At 38.9% G+C, this 18,426-nt stretch overlaps 1 long non-coding RNA gene across 2 annotated transcripts; it reads left to right on the forward strand.

Moving 5' to 3' along the window:
• Positions 1–12,503: 12,503 nt before the first annotated feature.
• Positions 12,504–17,899, forward strand: LOC140844007 (uncharacterized). Of its 2 annotated transcripts, none has more exons than XR_012122063.1 (3): positions 12,504–13,335; positions 16,380–16,611; positions 17,006–17,899. It is a non-coding gene; the product is annotated as an uncharacterized lncRNA (long non-coding RNA). The 2 variants fall into 2 exon arrangements; XR_012122064.1 differs by having other exon boundaries at positions 12,505–13,335; positions 16,459–16,611.
• Positions 17,900–18,426: the final 527 nt, after the last annotated feature.

Consider the following 18,426-nt stretch of genomic DNA (forward strand, 5'->3'; position numbering starts at 1 on the left):
CTAGGCTGTGCATCACAACTGTAGTACTTATTTATCTTATAACTGGCCATCTTTCTCCAATTCCTCCTTTCTGCATCCTCTAACTCTGGTAATCGCAAATCTAATTTCTTTTTCTATAAATTTGGCTTTAAAAAATTACATTCTACATATAATAATAAATGAGATCATACAGTATTTGACTTTCTCTGTCTTATTTCACATAGCACAATGCCTTCAAGGTCTATCCATGTTGTTGCAAAGGGTAGGATTTCCTTGTTTTTTTCTGGCTGAGTAATATTCTATTATATATATATATATACACCATAACTTCCCATCAATGGACACTTCAGCTGTTCCCATGTCTTGGCTATTGTAAATAATGCTGCTATAAACATGGGAGTCCAGATATCTTTTCAAGTTAGTGTTTTGTTTCCTGTGGATATATTCCCAGCAGTAGAATGGCTGGATCATATAGTTTTTCTATTTTTAATGTTTTGAGGAACCTCCGTACTGTTTTCATAGTGGCTGTACCAATTTACAATTCCACCAACAATACAAGGAGTCCCTTTTCTCCACATCTACTCCAGCATTTGTTAGCTTGTCTTTTTGTTGATGGCCATTCATTCTAACAGGTGCAAGATGACATCTCACTGTGGTTTTAATTTGCATCTCCCTGATGACTAGTGATGTTGAGCGCCTTTGTATATACCTGTTAGCCTTTCACATTTCTTTTGTGGGAAAATGTCTATTCAGTTCCTTTGCCCATTTTTAAATTGGATTATTTAGTATTTTGCTATTGAATTGTGTGAGTTCTTTATGTATTTCAAATATCAATCCCTTATCAGATATATGGTTCAAAAATATAATGTCCTGTTCTGTAGGTTGTCATTTCACTTTGTTGATGGTTTCTCTTGCTGTGAAGAAGCATTTCAATTTGATGTAGTTTCACTTGTTTATTTTTGATTTTGTTACTTGTACTTAAAGTGTCATATCCAAAAATTCATTACCAAGACCCATGTCAAGGAGCTCTTTTCCTGTGTTTTCCTCTGAGAGTTTCACAGCCTCTTATATTACATTTAAGTCTTTAATCCACTTCAAATTAATTTTTGTGAGTTATGTATCATATGCATCCTGTTTTCCTCTTTTACATGTGAATATCCATTTATCCCAGCACCATTTATTGAAGGGACAGTCCTTTCTCCATTCAGTATTCTTGGCTCCCTTGTCAAATACTAGTTCACCATATATTTCAGGGCTCTCAGTTCTGTTCCATTCATCTATTTGTCTATCTTTATGCCAGTACCATACTGTTTCAATTATCATAGCTTTGTAGTACACTTGAAATCAGGAAGTGTGATGCCTCCTGCTTTGTTCTTCTTCCTCAGGATTTCTTTGACTATTCCGGGTCTTTTGTGGTTCCATACAAATTTTAGGAGTGTTTTTTTCTATTTCTGTAAAAATGATACTGGAATCTTAAGAAGGATTGCATTGAATCTATAGACGGCCTTTGTAGTACTGACATTTTAACAACATTGATTCTTCCAATCTGTGAACATGGGATATATTTCCATTTATTCATGTCTTCTTTTATTTCTTTCATTAATGTCTTGTAGTTTTCAGAGTAGGGAGCTGCAAGGTCTTTTTTATTTTTTTTTGGTATCATTAATCTACAATTACATGATGCAAGGTCTTTTGAACCCTAGGTTTGGAACTCATATAGTGCTGTTTCCACCATATTCTATTAATTTAAATAAATCTCAATGCCATCCCAGATTCAAAGGGATATCCTAGCTCTTGGTAAGAAGAGCTACACAGCACTGTGGTCATTTCTACAGTGTGCCGTCTCTCAGCGGGAAGAAACTAGGACTCAGGGAGGAGAGAATGAGCAACTTTTACTTTTCATTTATGTCATTCTATTGTTTTCAATTCTTAAAATCATGTATGAATATATACACATTACTTCTATTTTAAAAATGATAATAATGTTACAGTATGACTCTAAAGATTTATTACTTAAGTTACACACCAAGATAATAATTCACTGACACTTCAAAGAACCCATGAGTCTGAGTCAAAACACATAATGCACAATATGTCTTCATACCTCCTCTAACTATAAGGCCAGGTAATAGCAGGTGTCATGAAATCCCCAGCATTGAGATCAGCATGTCATAAATACTTAATAAATGTTCAATCTGTATCTGATTGAGAATATAGGAGCAAAAATGATGTAAATCTGTTCTACTAATTCAGTGTTTATAATCAATCTTTCTCATAGTAGCTTAGAATTTAATGATAAAGAAAGATTTTATTTAACTAATATAACATTGTAGCATGGATGAAATAGTAGCATGCCCAATGCTATAAATAATAGTAACTATATTATCTAGGAATTATAATCTAGGGCAGAATTAAACTCTGGTCCTATAAGTCACTCATCTAATTAAGAAATCATGTATCTTTATAAATGCCAAGGATGGTCCTCAGCTATTCCAAGTGAGACCTTGGAGAAGAGCCCAAAGGAGCTATTTTTTAAAAACCTCCTTTCTTTAGCAGTTGTAACATAAATTAGCAAAGATGCAGAAAGTGACCTCTTAATTTTGCTTAATACACCCCACATTCATTTTGGTTTTGTGTTTACAATTGCTTCTGTTTCTCCAAATTAAAAATTGGTAAATAGAATCAATAAGATTACATTAGAGAAATTCTTGCAAATTCTTTCTTGGCTGATTTTTGATCTGCAATATATTTCCTTAAGTCCTCCTAATTAAACAATTGCAAGAGTAGGCTGGCTCTTTGTTTAATGACCATTAGAAGCCATCCTGACCCTTTCCAGGAAGGTCAAAGAGCAGCCTATCTTTTGGATGCCTAATTTAATTGAACAAAAGAAATTGCTTTCAGCTTCTTTACTTAGCACTTTCTAATTGGATCGAATGTCAACTTTCCATACAATATTCCCCAACAAACACTCATGTTCTTAACGCCACCAGATTAGAACAACCTGCATCTGTCTCCATGGTACCCTGGGTCTACATAAACTTTGGATACATATTTATTTTCTGGATTTCATTTCCATGTTAATTAGAATGCAGGTTCCTGGAATTTCCATTCTGAGTATGATAATCTTCTTATAGTCAGCATGATGGAAGCAGCTGTAATGCTGTTTACTTTATGAAAGATGGTGTTCCTTGCTCAGATGATCATTGGATATAGGTCAAAGATTGTGTCCCCATTCCTTCTTAAAAGATTTTTCAGAATATCTTCATTTATTGAGAACTTTCAAACTTAATTTTATTAGGTCACTGTGTTTTTTGGAAGGCATAATGGGTAACAAAACCTATTGGGAAATTGTACTTAACAATATGTATCTCATTCCTTTTTCTTCCACTGTTACTTCTATTCTCTCATCAAGTATACCTTTTTAAAAGAGTAGCTATTTTTTCTAATTAAAGAGCTATATATGTCAAGGGCAGAAAATCTGGAAAGTTGACAATCCCACTACCATTAACATTTTTATGGCTTTCTTTCTGTATATGCATAGTAGATTTTTATAAGATGTTATTACTTTGAGCAGGTAAATATGATATCAGTTTTTCTCTACAAACTATCCTTCCAACCTAATCAAGAATTTATTAGATAATAAATGAAGCATGTTATTTAATCCAACATCAAACATGTACTAAAGACCTACTATGTGCCACCTACTTTCCTCTGTCTGGGATGGGTGAGAAGGGCACAAAAATAAATAAGATACATCCTTTCTTTGACAACGTTTATAAACTATGAAAAGCAGTAAAATCCAGTTATAAGTAGACTGAAAATAATATTAACCATTCACTGGACATCACGCACCGTACCTTTTACTCCTTGTACCAGCGCTATGATGTGGACACCGCGACACTTCCCATTTCACAGGTGAGGGAACTACGGCTGAGAAATGCTACGTGTTGTGCCCCGAATCACACAGCAAATCAGGTGGAACTAGGATTTAAATCTAGAACTATAGCTTCCCCAGTGCTCCGTCACGTCCCTCCTCCATAGGAGAACACTTGAGCTGTGACATGTCTTCCCTTCACAGTGCCTCACATGTAAAGGAACTCCGCCAACAGCATCCGTGAGGTAGATGTGAGCATGAAAGACACATGGGATTATGCTGAAAGCTTCGCTTTCAAAAACAAGGCTGTTAATTAAGTATTAGAGAGCACAATCTATACACTATAAAGGTGAAATGCCTTGGAAATGCCCATCAATTTAGGGGCCCTGGGAACCCTGTGAGTAATGGGTCCATAATTTGTGGGTCTATTTTCAGCCTGAACATCCAGTAATAACACATGGCAGGACTCCCCGCTGTTTGCTGCAACCCCATCATCTCCACTCCGTACGGCCGACACGCGGATACGCAGTTGGTAAGACTTAGGCAAGGTCTCCTTATCACCAGCAGGCGCCTCCAACTCTCTTCCACTCGTCCAGGTCACAGAGCGTCTGTCTTTCAGGTCTCATAAAATTCAAATCCTACTTGCTTGCCATGATCGAATCCCTAACCCGTGCTGTCAACCAGTGTTCTGTGGGGTTTTGTTCCTTTGCTTACTGACATCTGGGATTATGGTCAGGGCAGCAGCATTCTCCGAGGAGAGCTGCCCCTTTCTTTGGTTCTAAACTGTCTTCCTGCCGAGTTTCCTGTCTTGGTACCTGCAGGGTTCATGCACACCAGTACGTTATCACTCAGTCAGCCTCCAGGCTTGTTCTTTAACCCTGCTATTACCCAAAAAGGGAGTTCCAGATTTCAGTTTCACCCACTCTCCCTGAGAGGTGTGGGATGTGGGGCTCTTGCCACAAAACACGAAGTTTAGAAAGCAGAACATTTAGAAGTTCACTAGTTAAAGTGAACTGTCTTTTGGTTTTAGCAAAACAAAAAGTCTTGGACCACTGGCTAAAATCTTACTTTTTACGCAGCTATTTTAGCATTACAGTGACAAAGTGCAATTGTGTTTGAAATACACACACATCATTTAGAAATGAGGTAAAGCTTACTGGGAGAGACAAAAGGCAGAGGGAGCCGTGGGAGCACGTAGGGCCTGCTCTGCGCCATCAAAGCCCTGTGGTGTTGTTTCATTTTAAACCAGGTATATTATGAACCCAGGGCGAAAAAATTAATTGGAGAATCTATGAGATTAAAAACACCTGGAGAGATTACTACCCATTTTCCTAACTTAATGCTTCTGAGCATCAAACATATACATCCATCAAATACTTATGCATGGAGTCCCTACTTTGTACCAACCAGCGTCTAGGAGGCTGAACACAACAGAAAAAGTTCTGCTTTCCAGATTATACAGGGGAGACAATGAACAAATAAATATATAATGTAGGACATGCACAACAATACAAAACTATATGAGAATATACTAAGTATACCTTCATTATTTGTTATTATCTGTTATATCTAAATAGTATTAAATGTTTTATGAAACAATGAAAACACACAATGAATCAATTAAGTGCTGTTAAGAAAATGAAGTATGGCAAAGGACTGTGGTATACTAGTGGATTTGACATCCTGAGCAGATCATTTTTTAATGTCCTCATCCTTTATAAGGCAAAATTATTATGAGGAAAGTTATATTCAATAATCATGAAATTAAATATGTGGCAGACAGACTCTTAGGGTGCCCCATTTTGCCCATCTTCTACTGGGAACTGTGTGGACATAACCCTGTTCACCAAATTATAGGGCAAAGGTGGTGGGATGTCATGTTACACAAGATTGAACCCATATTTCTCTCCCTTTCATTGGCTTTGAGAGGCAAGGGCAGTGCTGGGAAGACCCACATGGCAAGATGCTGTGGGCAGCCTCTGCGCCGCCCCGAGGAACTGAACCTCGCCAACAGGCACACGGGCTTGGCTCCTTCCCAGTCTGACGTCAGCTCACACCTTGGCTGCAGCCTTCGGAGACCCTGAATTGGTTGAGCCCACCCATGCCCTCGTTCCTGACCTACAGGCACTATGAGTTAATAAATGTGTGTTTGTTTAGACCACTAAGCTTGTGATAATATTGTTATTCAGCAATAGAGAACTAATACAGAACACGTTTTAATAATAATTTTTGTTTTGTTGAACTTCAGATTTATAACCATGCCAGTAAAAAAATAAAACAAGAAATAAAATAAAGGTAAATAACTAAAGGATAAAGAAAAACATGGATTAAAAATTTTTAAATACATTCATGAATTTTTTTAAAAAAGAAGAAATAAAGGTCTGTCAGGAATTAATAAATTTATGGTGTCTGTTTTTAAGCTATAACTTCTGCCAATTTCTTAATGGCTTCACCAATAGGTCTTTTTTGCATATTCATGTTCAATAGAGTTCACCTAGATTTGTCAATTTTTCATTGCCCGTAGTTGATCCTTATCTAGGAATATGTCTACACCCCAAGGGTTGGGATTGCCACCTGCACCCAGAGCTCTGACTCTGAACTCCCACACATTCACCCACAAACACGCACAGCCCTGTCCACCTGCACCAGGCACCAGCTGGACAGCTTAGAGTTCTCTGAGTCAACTGTGTAGAGCACCATGTCCAAGCACTTCTAGGGAGAACACTGTGTTTGTTAAGGGACAAGTAATGAAAATGTGCTCATTAAAGTATACATATAGGTTTTTAAAACTCAGAAATGATTGTTGCAGTTATTCCAAACTTAGACCAACAAAGGCTGCTTTGTTTTTCTCAGAAGAGTGTTCCATCACTGATACTGCTTAGACTTCCTGGTGATGGGGAAAATAAACAGCAGACTGAGTGTTAGTTCTAGTATCGTCAGTCTGTGCCTGGGTAATGAGGACCCCTCTCCTCTACAGGGCTCAGTGAGGGGCCTTGGAGCAGAGAGCTGAGGTCAGGGAGCGAATGAGCCAAGTCACTCTCCGGGGAGCAGGGGTTCCTTCCAGCAAGTGCAGAGGTTCCGAGACCAGAATGTGGTGCTGTGCTCAAGGGACGACAAGAAGCCAGGTGTCTTGTACAGAAGGAGTGAGGGGGATGTGCTGGCTGGTGAGGTGAGAGAAGCAGCAGGTTGTGGGAAGCAGGGGGAAGGACACATGAATCTCTGAGGCATGTGAGATCTGTTTCTACCACATCTTCCATGCAGGTGACGTGAGCTCTGGCCTGGCAAAACTACATTGGCTTTCCTACTGGAAAACCTCATCTGAGTTAGATATTTCCCAGTTAGTTGAACTGTTTTCCAGCATAAAAATTGGAACAATAAAACATATCTCAGAGGGTTATTGAGCTTATTAAATTAAATAAGGTAATGTTTGTGGATGTGCTTTGTAATCTGTAAAGCAGGGCAGTGGGGACACTCCTGTGGCTGCGGGGAGCTGATGTCTAAGTGCCCAGGAACCAGGGAAGTGCCATGTGCTGAGCTGGGGCTCTGGATCCTGCCATCTTCTCCCCTCACTGCTCTAACCACTGAATTCCAGGCCCTCCCTGCACCTTCCTTCAGGAGGCGGCTTCCCCCCAGCATGACAGAAGGCATGTCACCACCCATGGTGACATCACTTAACCAGGCTAAACAAGATGGAATAAGCTCCATTTGCATATCTGATGAGCAAAATTACAGGGTTCAGCTCTAATAGAGGGGGGAAATGAAGCTCCAGATCATTATTTCCACATCTAAGGTTAGCAGCTGGAAAACACAGCACATCTGTAAGATGACAGTGTCACAGATACCCCAGTTCTGCATGACACCAGCACCCACACAAAAAAGGAATCACTCCAAAAAGGAGAAATGGAGACACTGTCCTCTGCATAGACATGCCAGATAAACGCATATGGTTTTTTGCCACATCTCAGTTTAGGCTACCATGACATCATTTGTTGAAACTACTGATAAAGGCCACTGGCAGGTATCTGCTAATGCAAAGGAAAACAAAAGCTGAGTTTCCATCCATTTTCTCTTTCATAGGTCAGAAGAAAGTGTTCTTTGCCTGAGGAAATACTCCTTTGTATAAATCAAGCAGGGAAGATGAGGGTGGAAGGAATAAGTGCAGGAATGAGAAGTTGTCCCAGGAGAAACGGAACATCCCCCTTACACGTCTAGGGGCAGTTTGTTTCCGCATCATAGTGATTTACTAAGGGTCTAGACCTCCAAAAGACATGGGTTTGAACCCTTGCGTGCCATGGAGCAAGCTACTTAACATTTCTAGTTTCTATCTCCTCATTCAGTAAGGGGAGACAACAGGAGATCCTAACTGGTAGGTCTGTGCTGAGGACCGAGAACATGTATGTAAAGGACAGCAAAGTGTTGGGCATATGGCAGGTGTTCAATAAAACGTTATACACGTGCATTATTATTGGGGGAAATTACTGAGAAAGATGTTTTCAGAAGGAAAAAGCAAGAATGAGGGAAAATAGTCAACGTTGGAAACATTCTTAGATTTCTAGGATTTATCTAACATACCTCTCCTGTAATGCTTAGTGTATGCGATCTGGTTTTTTTAATGAGCTTATTCAATATAGAGCATTTCAGAATACACTTTTAATTTTCTTAATATATTAAGATGCAGGTTGATATGAATTACTATTTAAGAAAACCATATCATAGAATTTAAATGGTAAAATAAAAAAATTTAAATGTTAGTGTTAATATTTTTTAAGTCACCACTCCTTTTATATAACCAACAGAAATAACTACCTTCACTGCAGTAATATTTGGAACCATGAGTAAATGAAAAGTGTATACCGTATAAGCAAAATTTCCAGATTCCTGAAACCAAAGCCTTCAACATCAAAACTTTAAACATATATTTTTTAATGTATTTCATGTTACTGTATCTTGGTACTATACAGTATGTTACTGTTATATTGTATTTATCTTATTGTGGGTATATATATATATACACACACACACCTGCTTATTATAATATTTTAGATGGCTTTTGGACAATTTTCCTTATTCTTAGTACTTGCTCATTGATTTGGGTTCATCAGTCTGAGCATCAATTACTGCACAAAGACCATGGTCAAATTGCAATCTGTCTACAAGAAACTCCCTTCAGTATAATGGTATAAGTACCCTAGCAAAAGGGATTTGGGGTGGCTATATTAATATCAGACAAAGCAAGTTTCAGAGCAAAACATTTGCCAATAATAAACAGGGGCAGTACATATTTATAAATGGGTCAAATCATCAAGAAGATAGAATGATATTAAATATGTATGCACCTAACAACAGGGCTTCAAAATACATGAAGATAAAAGTAGAGCTGAAAGGAGAAATATATCATACATAGTTATAGTCAGAGAGTTCAACAATTCTTTTAGTAAACCGTGCAATTATTATTATAGAGAAATTAGCAAGGATATAGAAGACTTAAACAACAGTATCAACCAACTGCATCTAATTGACATTTACAGAAACTCTACCCAATAAAAATATTAACATTAGCAAACTGAATCCAGCAACACATAAAAATAATACACCATGACCAAGTTCAGTTAGCCCCAGGAAAGACGGTTCAATATTCAAAAATCAATCAATGTATATGAAAGATTCACAAGACAGCCCATATTCTGAGTGGTAAAATAAACCTTAACAAATTTAAAAGAATTGAAGTCATGAAAAGTATGTTCTCTATGATGAAATGAAACTAGAAATGAATCACAGAAAATAGCAGGAAAAATCTCCAAATAATTGGAAATTAAACAACACACTTCTACATAAACCCAAAGCAACCTAAGATAAGAAAATAATGAAGGTAACCACAGAAATGAATAAAATGGAAACCAGAAAAACAAGAGAAAATTGATGAAGCAAAGAGCTAACTCTTTGGAAAGATCAATAAAAGTAACAAAGGTCTTTCAATATTGGCCAAAGGAGAGAGGGCAGGGGGACACAAATTACCAACTGTAGGAATGAAAGGATATCACTATAGGCCCCATAAACATTAAGAGGTTAATTAGAATACTGGGAACACTTTATGTACAGACATTTCATGATTTATGAAAATGGACTGATTCCTTGAAGACTACAAGCTCCCAAACTCACTCAAGATGAAATATAGTATGTTCTCTTATAACTGAAAGAAATGAAAGTCATGGTTTGAAAACTTCTGAAAAAGAAGCAACTAGGCCTAGAGGGTTTCACTGGAGAATCTTCTGAGACATTTAAAGAACCATTCTACATGATTTCCATAACACTATTCTACTAATCTCTCCTAGCAAGTAATAAAGGAGGAAACATTCCTTAACTCATTTTATGAGGCCACCATTACCCTAATCCCATAATCAGACTGATTGTACAACAAAGGAAATCTACAGACCAGTATCCCTTATGAACTTAGATGCAAAAATACTCAAAAAGCATTAGCAAATGAAATCCAGCAATAAAAAGTGAAAAGAGTAATACATCATGACCAAGTAGGGTTTATCTCAGAAATGCAAAGCTGGTTCAATATTCAAAACCAATCTATATAATTCACCATAACATTGTAAAAAAGAAATACCACAAGGTCATATCAATTGACATAGAGAAACCTTTTGACAAAATTCAACATCTATTCATGATAAAAATTCCCTGCAAACTTGGAATAAAATGAAACTTCCTCAACCTGATAAAGGGCATTTATGAAAACCCTAAGCTAACATCATTATGGGGAAAGATAAAATGTTTTCCTAAGGTCATGAAAGACAAGTATAATTTTTAGGGGTGCATACTCAGCAGATAAGAAAAATTGTCCAAAATGACCAACTAAAATATTATAATACGCATATGTGCATATACATTGTAATGAATCTAGATTTAAATCTAAAGCAAAGCAAGGAATTGATTATCATAATTCAAGCCAGGACACTGATTACCTCTGGGAAGGGAGGAAGAGGCACACAGGAGTCTTCTGGGTGCTGGAAATCAATAGTTCATTTCCTTACCTAACGGTGGTTTCATGGGTGTTTACATTACAGCAAATTGTCAGGTTGTATATTTGTTTTATGCACTTTCCTGTTATTGCATTATATTTCTCAATAAAATGTTACAGAAAAAAAATGAACATTTAAAAATTTCTAAATGTTAGTTTCTTTAGAAAGAATATTTTAGCAGTTTATGCCTAACTTCCTATGTCTTTAATATTAGTACTAACACTAAGTGGTTAAAATAAAGAATTACACTTCAGAGTTTTTAGTGTAATCAAACTAAAATCATGGTTTTAGCTACTTAGCCTGGAATCTCCCTAACTCCTGAGTTGTGGTTTTCTCACCTGCAGTGCGGGGTGCGCTCATAAGCCTCTTCCGGCTGTGCGTGGGCCCCCTGTGAGCCCCCTCCCTCTGGCACCGGGACGAGCACTGGGGAATCAGCCGGCAGCCACCTCAGTCTGCTCTCTGCTGTAATCCAAACACTCCTGATTGAAAAACAGTTGTCAAAAACTGGCCTTCATTACCTAAAATCTTTTTATATAAGTTCCTTAGATTATTTGTAGCAAAGGCATTTAATACCATTAAGATAATTCCATGTGCATTAAAAAAAAAACATTTTAAATTCCAGTGATTGCTCAAAATGTCTTTCCTAATTTTTTAGATTTCACTTGCTTAAAATAGTGATTAGAATAAAAATTTGGATCAAGGGGCTAATAGAAATTTTGAAAAAATAGAATGAATAGAAATTAAGAGTGGATAGCAGTCCCATAACTATATCCAAATTTATATCAGTATTATGGAGAAAATAAAACCTATGTAGGCAGCATTCAGAAAAGGTGCATATAATAACCTCAGCTCTTTTTTTTCCCAGAGGTGGAAAAAGTGACTAAAAGCTTAAATTTTTATTGTGAGCATTACTCCAAAATCAAAAAGTTCTTACATTAAGATAGATTTGGTGGTTTTCTGAAATATAAGATAAGTAGCATCCTTTTGTATTTTTGTTATACATAAAAAGTTTTAAACTTGTACCCAGTAAAATGAAGAATTCCTCTTTGTGATTCCTTTGTATCTTTTCTATGCATAGGAAGTTCCCCACGATTTTTCATTCATCTAATTAATCTAATTTCATTTACTTACTACATATTGAGCATGTAATATATGAAACACCGATCTAGGTATCTATTAGGAAACAAAACACAATATTTCTTGCCCTCATAAGCTTACCTGTAGAGGAAGGAGAAAAAAACAAAATGAGTATATTCCACATTCTATTAGAAGGTAAAAAGATCATGGGAATAAACCAGAGCAGGGCTACACACTGAGCAGCCTTAGGACGGGGGCTGGAGGTGAGGATTCGCTGCAACTATAAACTTGCTGTAGGGGTGGGGGCAGAACTCCCTGGAGGAGACACTGAGGAAGGCGCCTAAAGGAGGTGAAGGAGTCAGACCCACAGGTATTTGGAAGAGCCTCCTGGGTGAAGGAAGCAGCATATCCTGGTGCTCGGAGAGTTGGACGGCTGCAGCAGAACAGTGGGAGGGATCAGAGACGAGGAGGGGAGCTTAGGGGTGTAAGAATAGAAATAGGTTAGCATAAGCATAGCCATTTAAAGGCCTAGAAGCCATTTTCTGAGTATGTGACTTAGAAAGAAAAACTGGAACTGGGTAAGGCCTTGAAAAACAAGTTAATCATGAGCACCGGGTGGTGGGCAGCTGTGACCCTTGGTCAGCTAACCTTGGTCAGTAAATCTTACATACCAAGCTTATCGTGCAGAACCTCCCTAACCATTGAGGAGTAGTCTTACCCTGCCCTTGCTTAACCCCAGGATATATGTCTTGCAAGAATAATGTATAGTTATAGAAAATTGCTATGAGTTAAGTGCTTTGAAATTGCTATATAAACCCTTGGCTCTGAGTGCTCGGGGTCCTTGTTGAGACCCACTGCATCGGGCTGACTTGGACCCCAACTAGTTGGCTGAATAAAGACTTTGCTTGAATTTACATCTCTATGCCTGTGTAGTTTGTTCTCTGGGGAAGCCTCGGAAGCCTGCACCCTAACATTTGGGGGCTCGTCCGGGATACGAGCAGCTTCCCTGAGAACAAAGGACAGCTGGAGGCAAGGTCTAATTGTCCGGACGGGGCAGTGTAATTTGAGGGTCGCCCCCTCGTGTCTGCATAAATCCATTATAAAGCGGGAGTCGCCATCCCGTGTATGGTCTCGGGTTAGTAGTCCCGAGTGAGGAAGTCCGGGCTGGTAGTCCCGGCCCCCAGGTTAGTGACCCTGGGTAAAAGTCCAGGTAACCAATCCTGGCCCTAAGGTCCGAGTGACTCGGCCTTAGGAAGGCAAATCCGATCGGCAGAAAACTGGCGCCCGAGGAGGAAAAGATCGAGCTCGTCACCCTGCGGCAGTCCGAGTGGACGCCCTTCAGGAGAATTACGAGAGTTTTTGAAGACCCTGAAAGTGGTGAGTGTGGTGCGCACCAGAGTGAGAGAAGGACCGGTCCGAACGAGTGCGATCAGATGTGGTGTGTGTGTGCTTAGTGTTATCATTGACTGTTTTACTGTGTTTTGGTTTCAGTTTATATTTTTTTGTGCTTCTCATTTTAAGTTTCCTTGTTCTAAGGTTCTCCTGCTCTCTCCGTTCCTCCTTTCTGCCACTACATCATTCCCCGCGGGCACGGGTCGGGCAATTAAGAGCCATTAGGGCGCCCGCCGCTAGAAGACTCCCGTGACAGGATAAGGGGGTCACAGCCGCGAATCCCAGATAAATTCGCGTCCCCCGTGGAAGGAAAACTGTGCAACGACAGGCACTCGTTCACAAGCACATACAACAGTCATTTTGTTTGAAGTGGCATCTTCATCCTTCGCCTTTGTCTCCCTCATATTCTTTTTCCTTCTTTCTCACCATGGGTCAGACTCAGACGACCCCCTAAGTGTGTAAATGAATATATCTTTCTACCTCCGGATGGTATTAATGAAATTGATTTAAAGACAAGCGCTTGTAAAAATTGGGTATTCTAAAACTTCCAGAAAACCTGATAAAAAGTGTTAAGCATTAATGCTAATTTGAGTTTGCCTGAGGCGGGCATGTCCTTGTGGTTATCAGCTGCCTAAATTTACCTGAGGTCATTTAAGTCATGTTATCTGCTAAATCTTTTAAAAATAAAATGCTTAAAGGCTTGGCTTTGTCTAATATTCAGTAAAGGTCTTGTAAGTAATCTAGAATAGTTGTTACAAATGAGTGAACTAAATGACTGAAGCAAGTGAACCTCTTTTTAATTGTGTGTTACAGTGTGTATACCTACCTACTGCCTGAGAATCTTTGTAGAAACCTAAAACCTTAAAGTTTTGCTAAGTTAAGAAGATATACTCTATGAGAGATTGTGCTGTAAAGCTCATGGTTACAGAAATTATAAAATGTGTTCATAAATTTGTCAATCTAAAGAATGTTAGTTTAACAGTTTACAATGGCCTGCTTCTCGGTGTTCACTGGAAATTAAAGTTTCTAATGGTTTTAAGTTTTAACTAAAACTACTTAAAGTAATAAAACATTTCTCTATGCTAAAAAATGTATGTTTTAATAAGAAAAAGTATAAAGAATGAAAACTCTTCTGCATGCTAAAAAATGTGTTTTGTGATAAAAGAAAGTAACTTTGTTCTAAAGTACAGCTATTTATTTAAAGAAAGAAAACAGCGTGGTGCCTTTTGTTGTGGAAGATCCGCTCAGCCTGTTGCTTTGGGGGGAGGGTCAAGATGTTTAGAGATAAGGTGAGATAAACCCAGTCAAGCCGCAGGCAAGCCCAGGCATAATTCTCACCGGTTTATGTGCTTGGGACCATGGAGCAAATGAAGAATAAATTACTATATTCTTATAGATATAGTCGTGCCTAGTGAAATTAAAGCAAGTGAGTCTTGATATCAAGTGCACAGCAAAATTAGAATCTCGTTTCCAGTTAAACAGTTTTCTTTAACTGTTAGTCTGCTCTTAATGTTGAAAGATCAAAGCAGTTTCTCATGCTTAAAGTCTCAGTGAGTTGCCAGAATATTAAAAAAAAAAAAAAATGAAATCGTAATATTAAAAAGACGAAAAGCTAAAGTTTGTTAACAACTGTATAAGCTTTATTTGCCTTTGAAATACTTTGTTATTGAAAACGATTGCATGGCCTGAGTAATTGAATTATTTATTCCATATATTTTTATAAGTGGAAAAATCTCTAACCAACAAATGATTAAAGTTGTTACTGATTATTTGTTTTCTTAATTTATCCACCTAAGCAGAATGGTAACAAAGCTTTTTTCAGCTGATTAAATGCACTTAGTTAACAAACCAAAATTTATTCTTAAAAATTAAACTAGAATCTAGACAAGATTATGTTTCTCCCAGAAAAACAAGTTTCACTGTAAAAGTTTAAATGGACAAACGTGTGACCACTTTTGAGAAAGGTTGTAATAGATTTTTTTTGACAACCACCAGGTCTTCTTGTTTAATTTATATGCTGTATGTTTAAAAAAAAAAAAAAACAACATGGGGGATGAAAGGAAAGGAGCGACACATAGCAGCAATTAACCGGAGAGTTCCGCTTTATTAGGGAAAGGTGCTAGGTTATATAGGAAGGGGCATGAATTGATTGAGGTGTCACTTCTACAGAGCTGGTGGCTGTTGGCTAGGTGCTGGGATTGGGAGGGGAGCGAGAGGTGATTGGGCTTCAAGTGGCGCCAGCGGAAACCAAGGACCCCCGAAGAGAAGCCGGAAGTTTGCCATCTTACTAGTAGTAGTCCTTCAGAGGACTCTTCATATTTTTTAATGCAAATGATCTTAGAGCTTTTAATAGAATTTGCATAGCAGCTTATATCTACTATTAAAGAGTAAAACATTCTTGAAGCTTTCAGAGAAGACCTGTAGACTTAAGCACTTTCTCTGCTTTTTTTGTATCTGGTCTTGGACACTTATGCTAAGTTCAAAAAAAAGTGCTTTTACCTCTAGTTAACTCTGATATTTTCCAGAGGGCCCCTGGAACATGTCAGAAGAATTTTTTCTCATTAGAGAAAGTATTTGACTAATTTGGCTTATTTATCTGATATATATATATTTATTTACCAGGAAAGCACTGTCAAAGAGAATGATGCTAAACTTTGTTACTAAATGTTTTGTATTACAGAAATATCAGAATTTCCTTATGTCAACTGTCTTACAGTAAGCTCTCATCAGATCTTTAACCATTGTCATTTGTAAGTCTTTTGTCATTTATAGTATTATCCCTAAACTGGTAAAGAACTAGATTTCAGCAGAACAGGTATTAGTTACATAAGATTACATAAACTAAAGAAAATGATTTTGTGTCTTTTTGTTTCAAATGTTGCTGATAAAGTGTTTTAACCTTGTTCTCTTAAACTGACAACAGTTTAGTAAATGACTATCTTTATGAGCAGAATTGAAACTTCCTTCTCTCTACCTGATCCCTCCAGAGTTTAAAAACTTTCAGTGACTGTTTTTGTATTCCATGGCAGTATGTTTATTTGCATGAGTTCAATAAGAATCTGCTTTCCTTGTGAGAAGACTACTTAAGAACACTGGTTATACTGCCAGGGCTTTGACTGGAATGTCATACCTGAGAGACATGTGCATGGACTCAGATGTGAACAACTTTAAGGAACTAAGATTGACTTTATAAAGCCAACAAAGCCCCTTGGAAGAACTGGCCTGGTACCTTGCTTACAGAGTTCCCAGCAGCCTTACCAGGTGAGTAAAGAAGGTCACTTCCTAGCAGGTTCAGAGACCTCGAGAAGAGAAGAATTCATCCAAATCTACAGGTACTGCAGGCAAAGCCTGATGGCAAGTCTAGCTTGGCTGTCTGGCCTCAAGAGGCCTTTAAAAGTTCAATCTGAAATTCCTTACAAAAAGTTCCAGCAAAGCATATTTAAAAGAGCCTGTGTAATCAATTGCTCTTCTTGCTGCACTTGTGCAAATGATCAAGCCAGCTGTTAATTATTTTCTTAACCTGGTTACTTCTAATAAAAATGAGGGTGATTTTAGAGAAAAGTATTGTTTCAATAACTGCAGCCTCCAGAATAGAAAATCCAACTCCAGATGTTGCTACATAACCTAATAACACAATTTGTTTTATCTTGCCTAGAAGCCACAAAACTGCAAATAGTAATAGAAGCGCCAGCCTTCTGAAGCCCTCTCAACTGACCAGTAATAGAGACCTAGCTGCACCCTTTACTGCACCCCCTTCTCAGCACGAAGCAGCCAGAGCGGTCATCGCCCCTTTTCCCTAGCAGCAGCTAGAGTCCCTATCTGTAGAAGACAAAGACCGAGACTCACTTTATCCTCTGCAAGTAGGCAAAGAACCTGCATTGAGAGAGTTCCTGAAACTTACACCTCCCTCTACAACAAGACAGAAGTAATCAACACCACCCCAGCTTATTCTAACAAGTAGTAGGCCCGCCAAACCGGAGTCACTCCATGTGTTACCTTTATCAAAGAATGCATTAGCACCGTGCAAATCATAGTGTTGAGACAGAACTATCAGAGTGTTAACCAAACAGATGACCCCTAATTTCATGATTGAAATAGATACAAGAAGAAGAGGGGAATGTAAGAATAGAAATAGGTTAGCATAAGCATAGCCATCTTAAAGGCCTAGAAGCCATTTTCTGAGTATGTGACTTAGAAAGAAAAACTGGAACTGGGTAAGGCCTTGAAAAACAAGTTAATCATGAGCACCGGGTGGTGGGCAGCTGTGACCCTTGGTCAGCTAACCTTGGTCAGTAAATCTTACATACCAAGCTTATCGTGCAGAACCTCCCTAACCATTGAGGAGTAGTCTTACCCTGCCCTTGCTTAACCCCAGGATATATGTCTTGCAAGAATAATGTATAGTTATAGAAAATTGCTATGAGTTAAGTGCTTTGAAATTGCTATATAAACCCTTGGCTCTGAGTGCTCGGGGTCCTTGTTGAGACCCACTGCATCGGGCTGACTTGGACCCCAACTAGTTGGCTGAATAAAGACTTTGCTTGAATTTACATCTCTATGCCTGTGTAGTTTGTTCTCTGGGGAAGCCTCGGAAGCCTGCACCCTAACAGGGGGTCCTAAGTGACATTACTAAGACAGAAGCCATTGGAAGGCGTGTGGTGAAACCTGGGTTTTGACAGGCTCACTCGGCCTGCCCTGCTGACTGGCGCTAGAGAGGCGAAGGCGGAAGCAGAGCAGCAGCGGGTCAAGAGGCCATCGCAGTAGTTCTGGCGACACCGATGACCTACTGATGGCCTCCTGGTCCCTCTCGGTCTCCAGGCCACTGAGAGAGGAGGGCCAGGAGCCTCCGCCCATACATGGTACATCCCTTGCCCATCCACATGCGATCCCCCTCGCAGCGCCAGACCTCACCGTCTGGGGAGGAGGGCGCCCCAGAAACCACCTCTCGGCCGCGAAGGACCCGCGGCCAGGCCCCCTGGGGGAGGCGGAGGCCTCCCTACACCTGGTGGCCTTTTGCTCTCTATGTGGTCAGGGAGGCAGCCCAGAGCCCGGCTCAGCGCAGGGTCTCCAGACTCT

The sequence above is a fragment of the Manis javanica genome, chromosome 10, assembly GCF_040802235.1.
Source record: "Manis javanica isolate MJ-LG chromosome 10, MJ_LKY, whole genome shotgun sequence".
In the NCBI taxonomy this organism is placed as follows: Eukaryota; Metazoa; Chordata; class Mammalia; order Pholidota; family Manidae; genus Manis; species Manis javanica.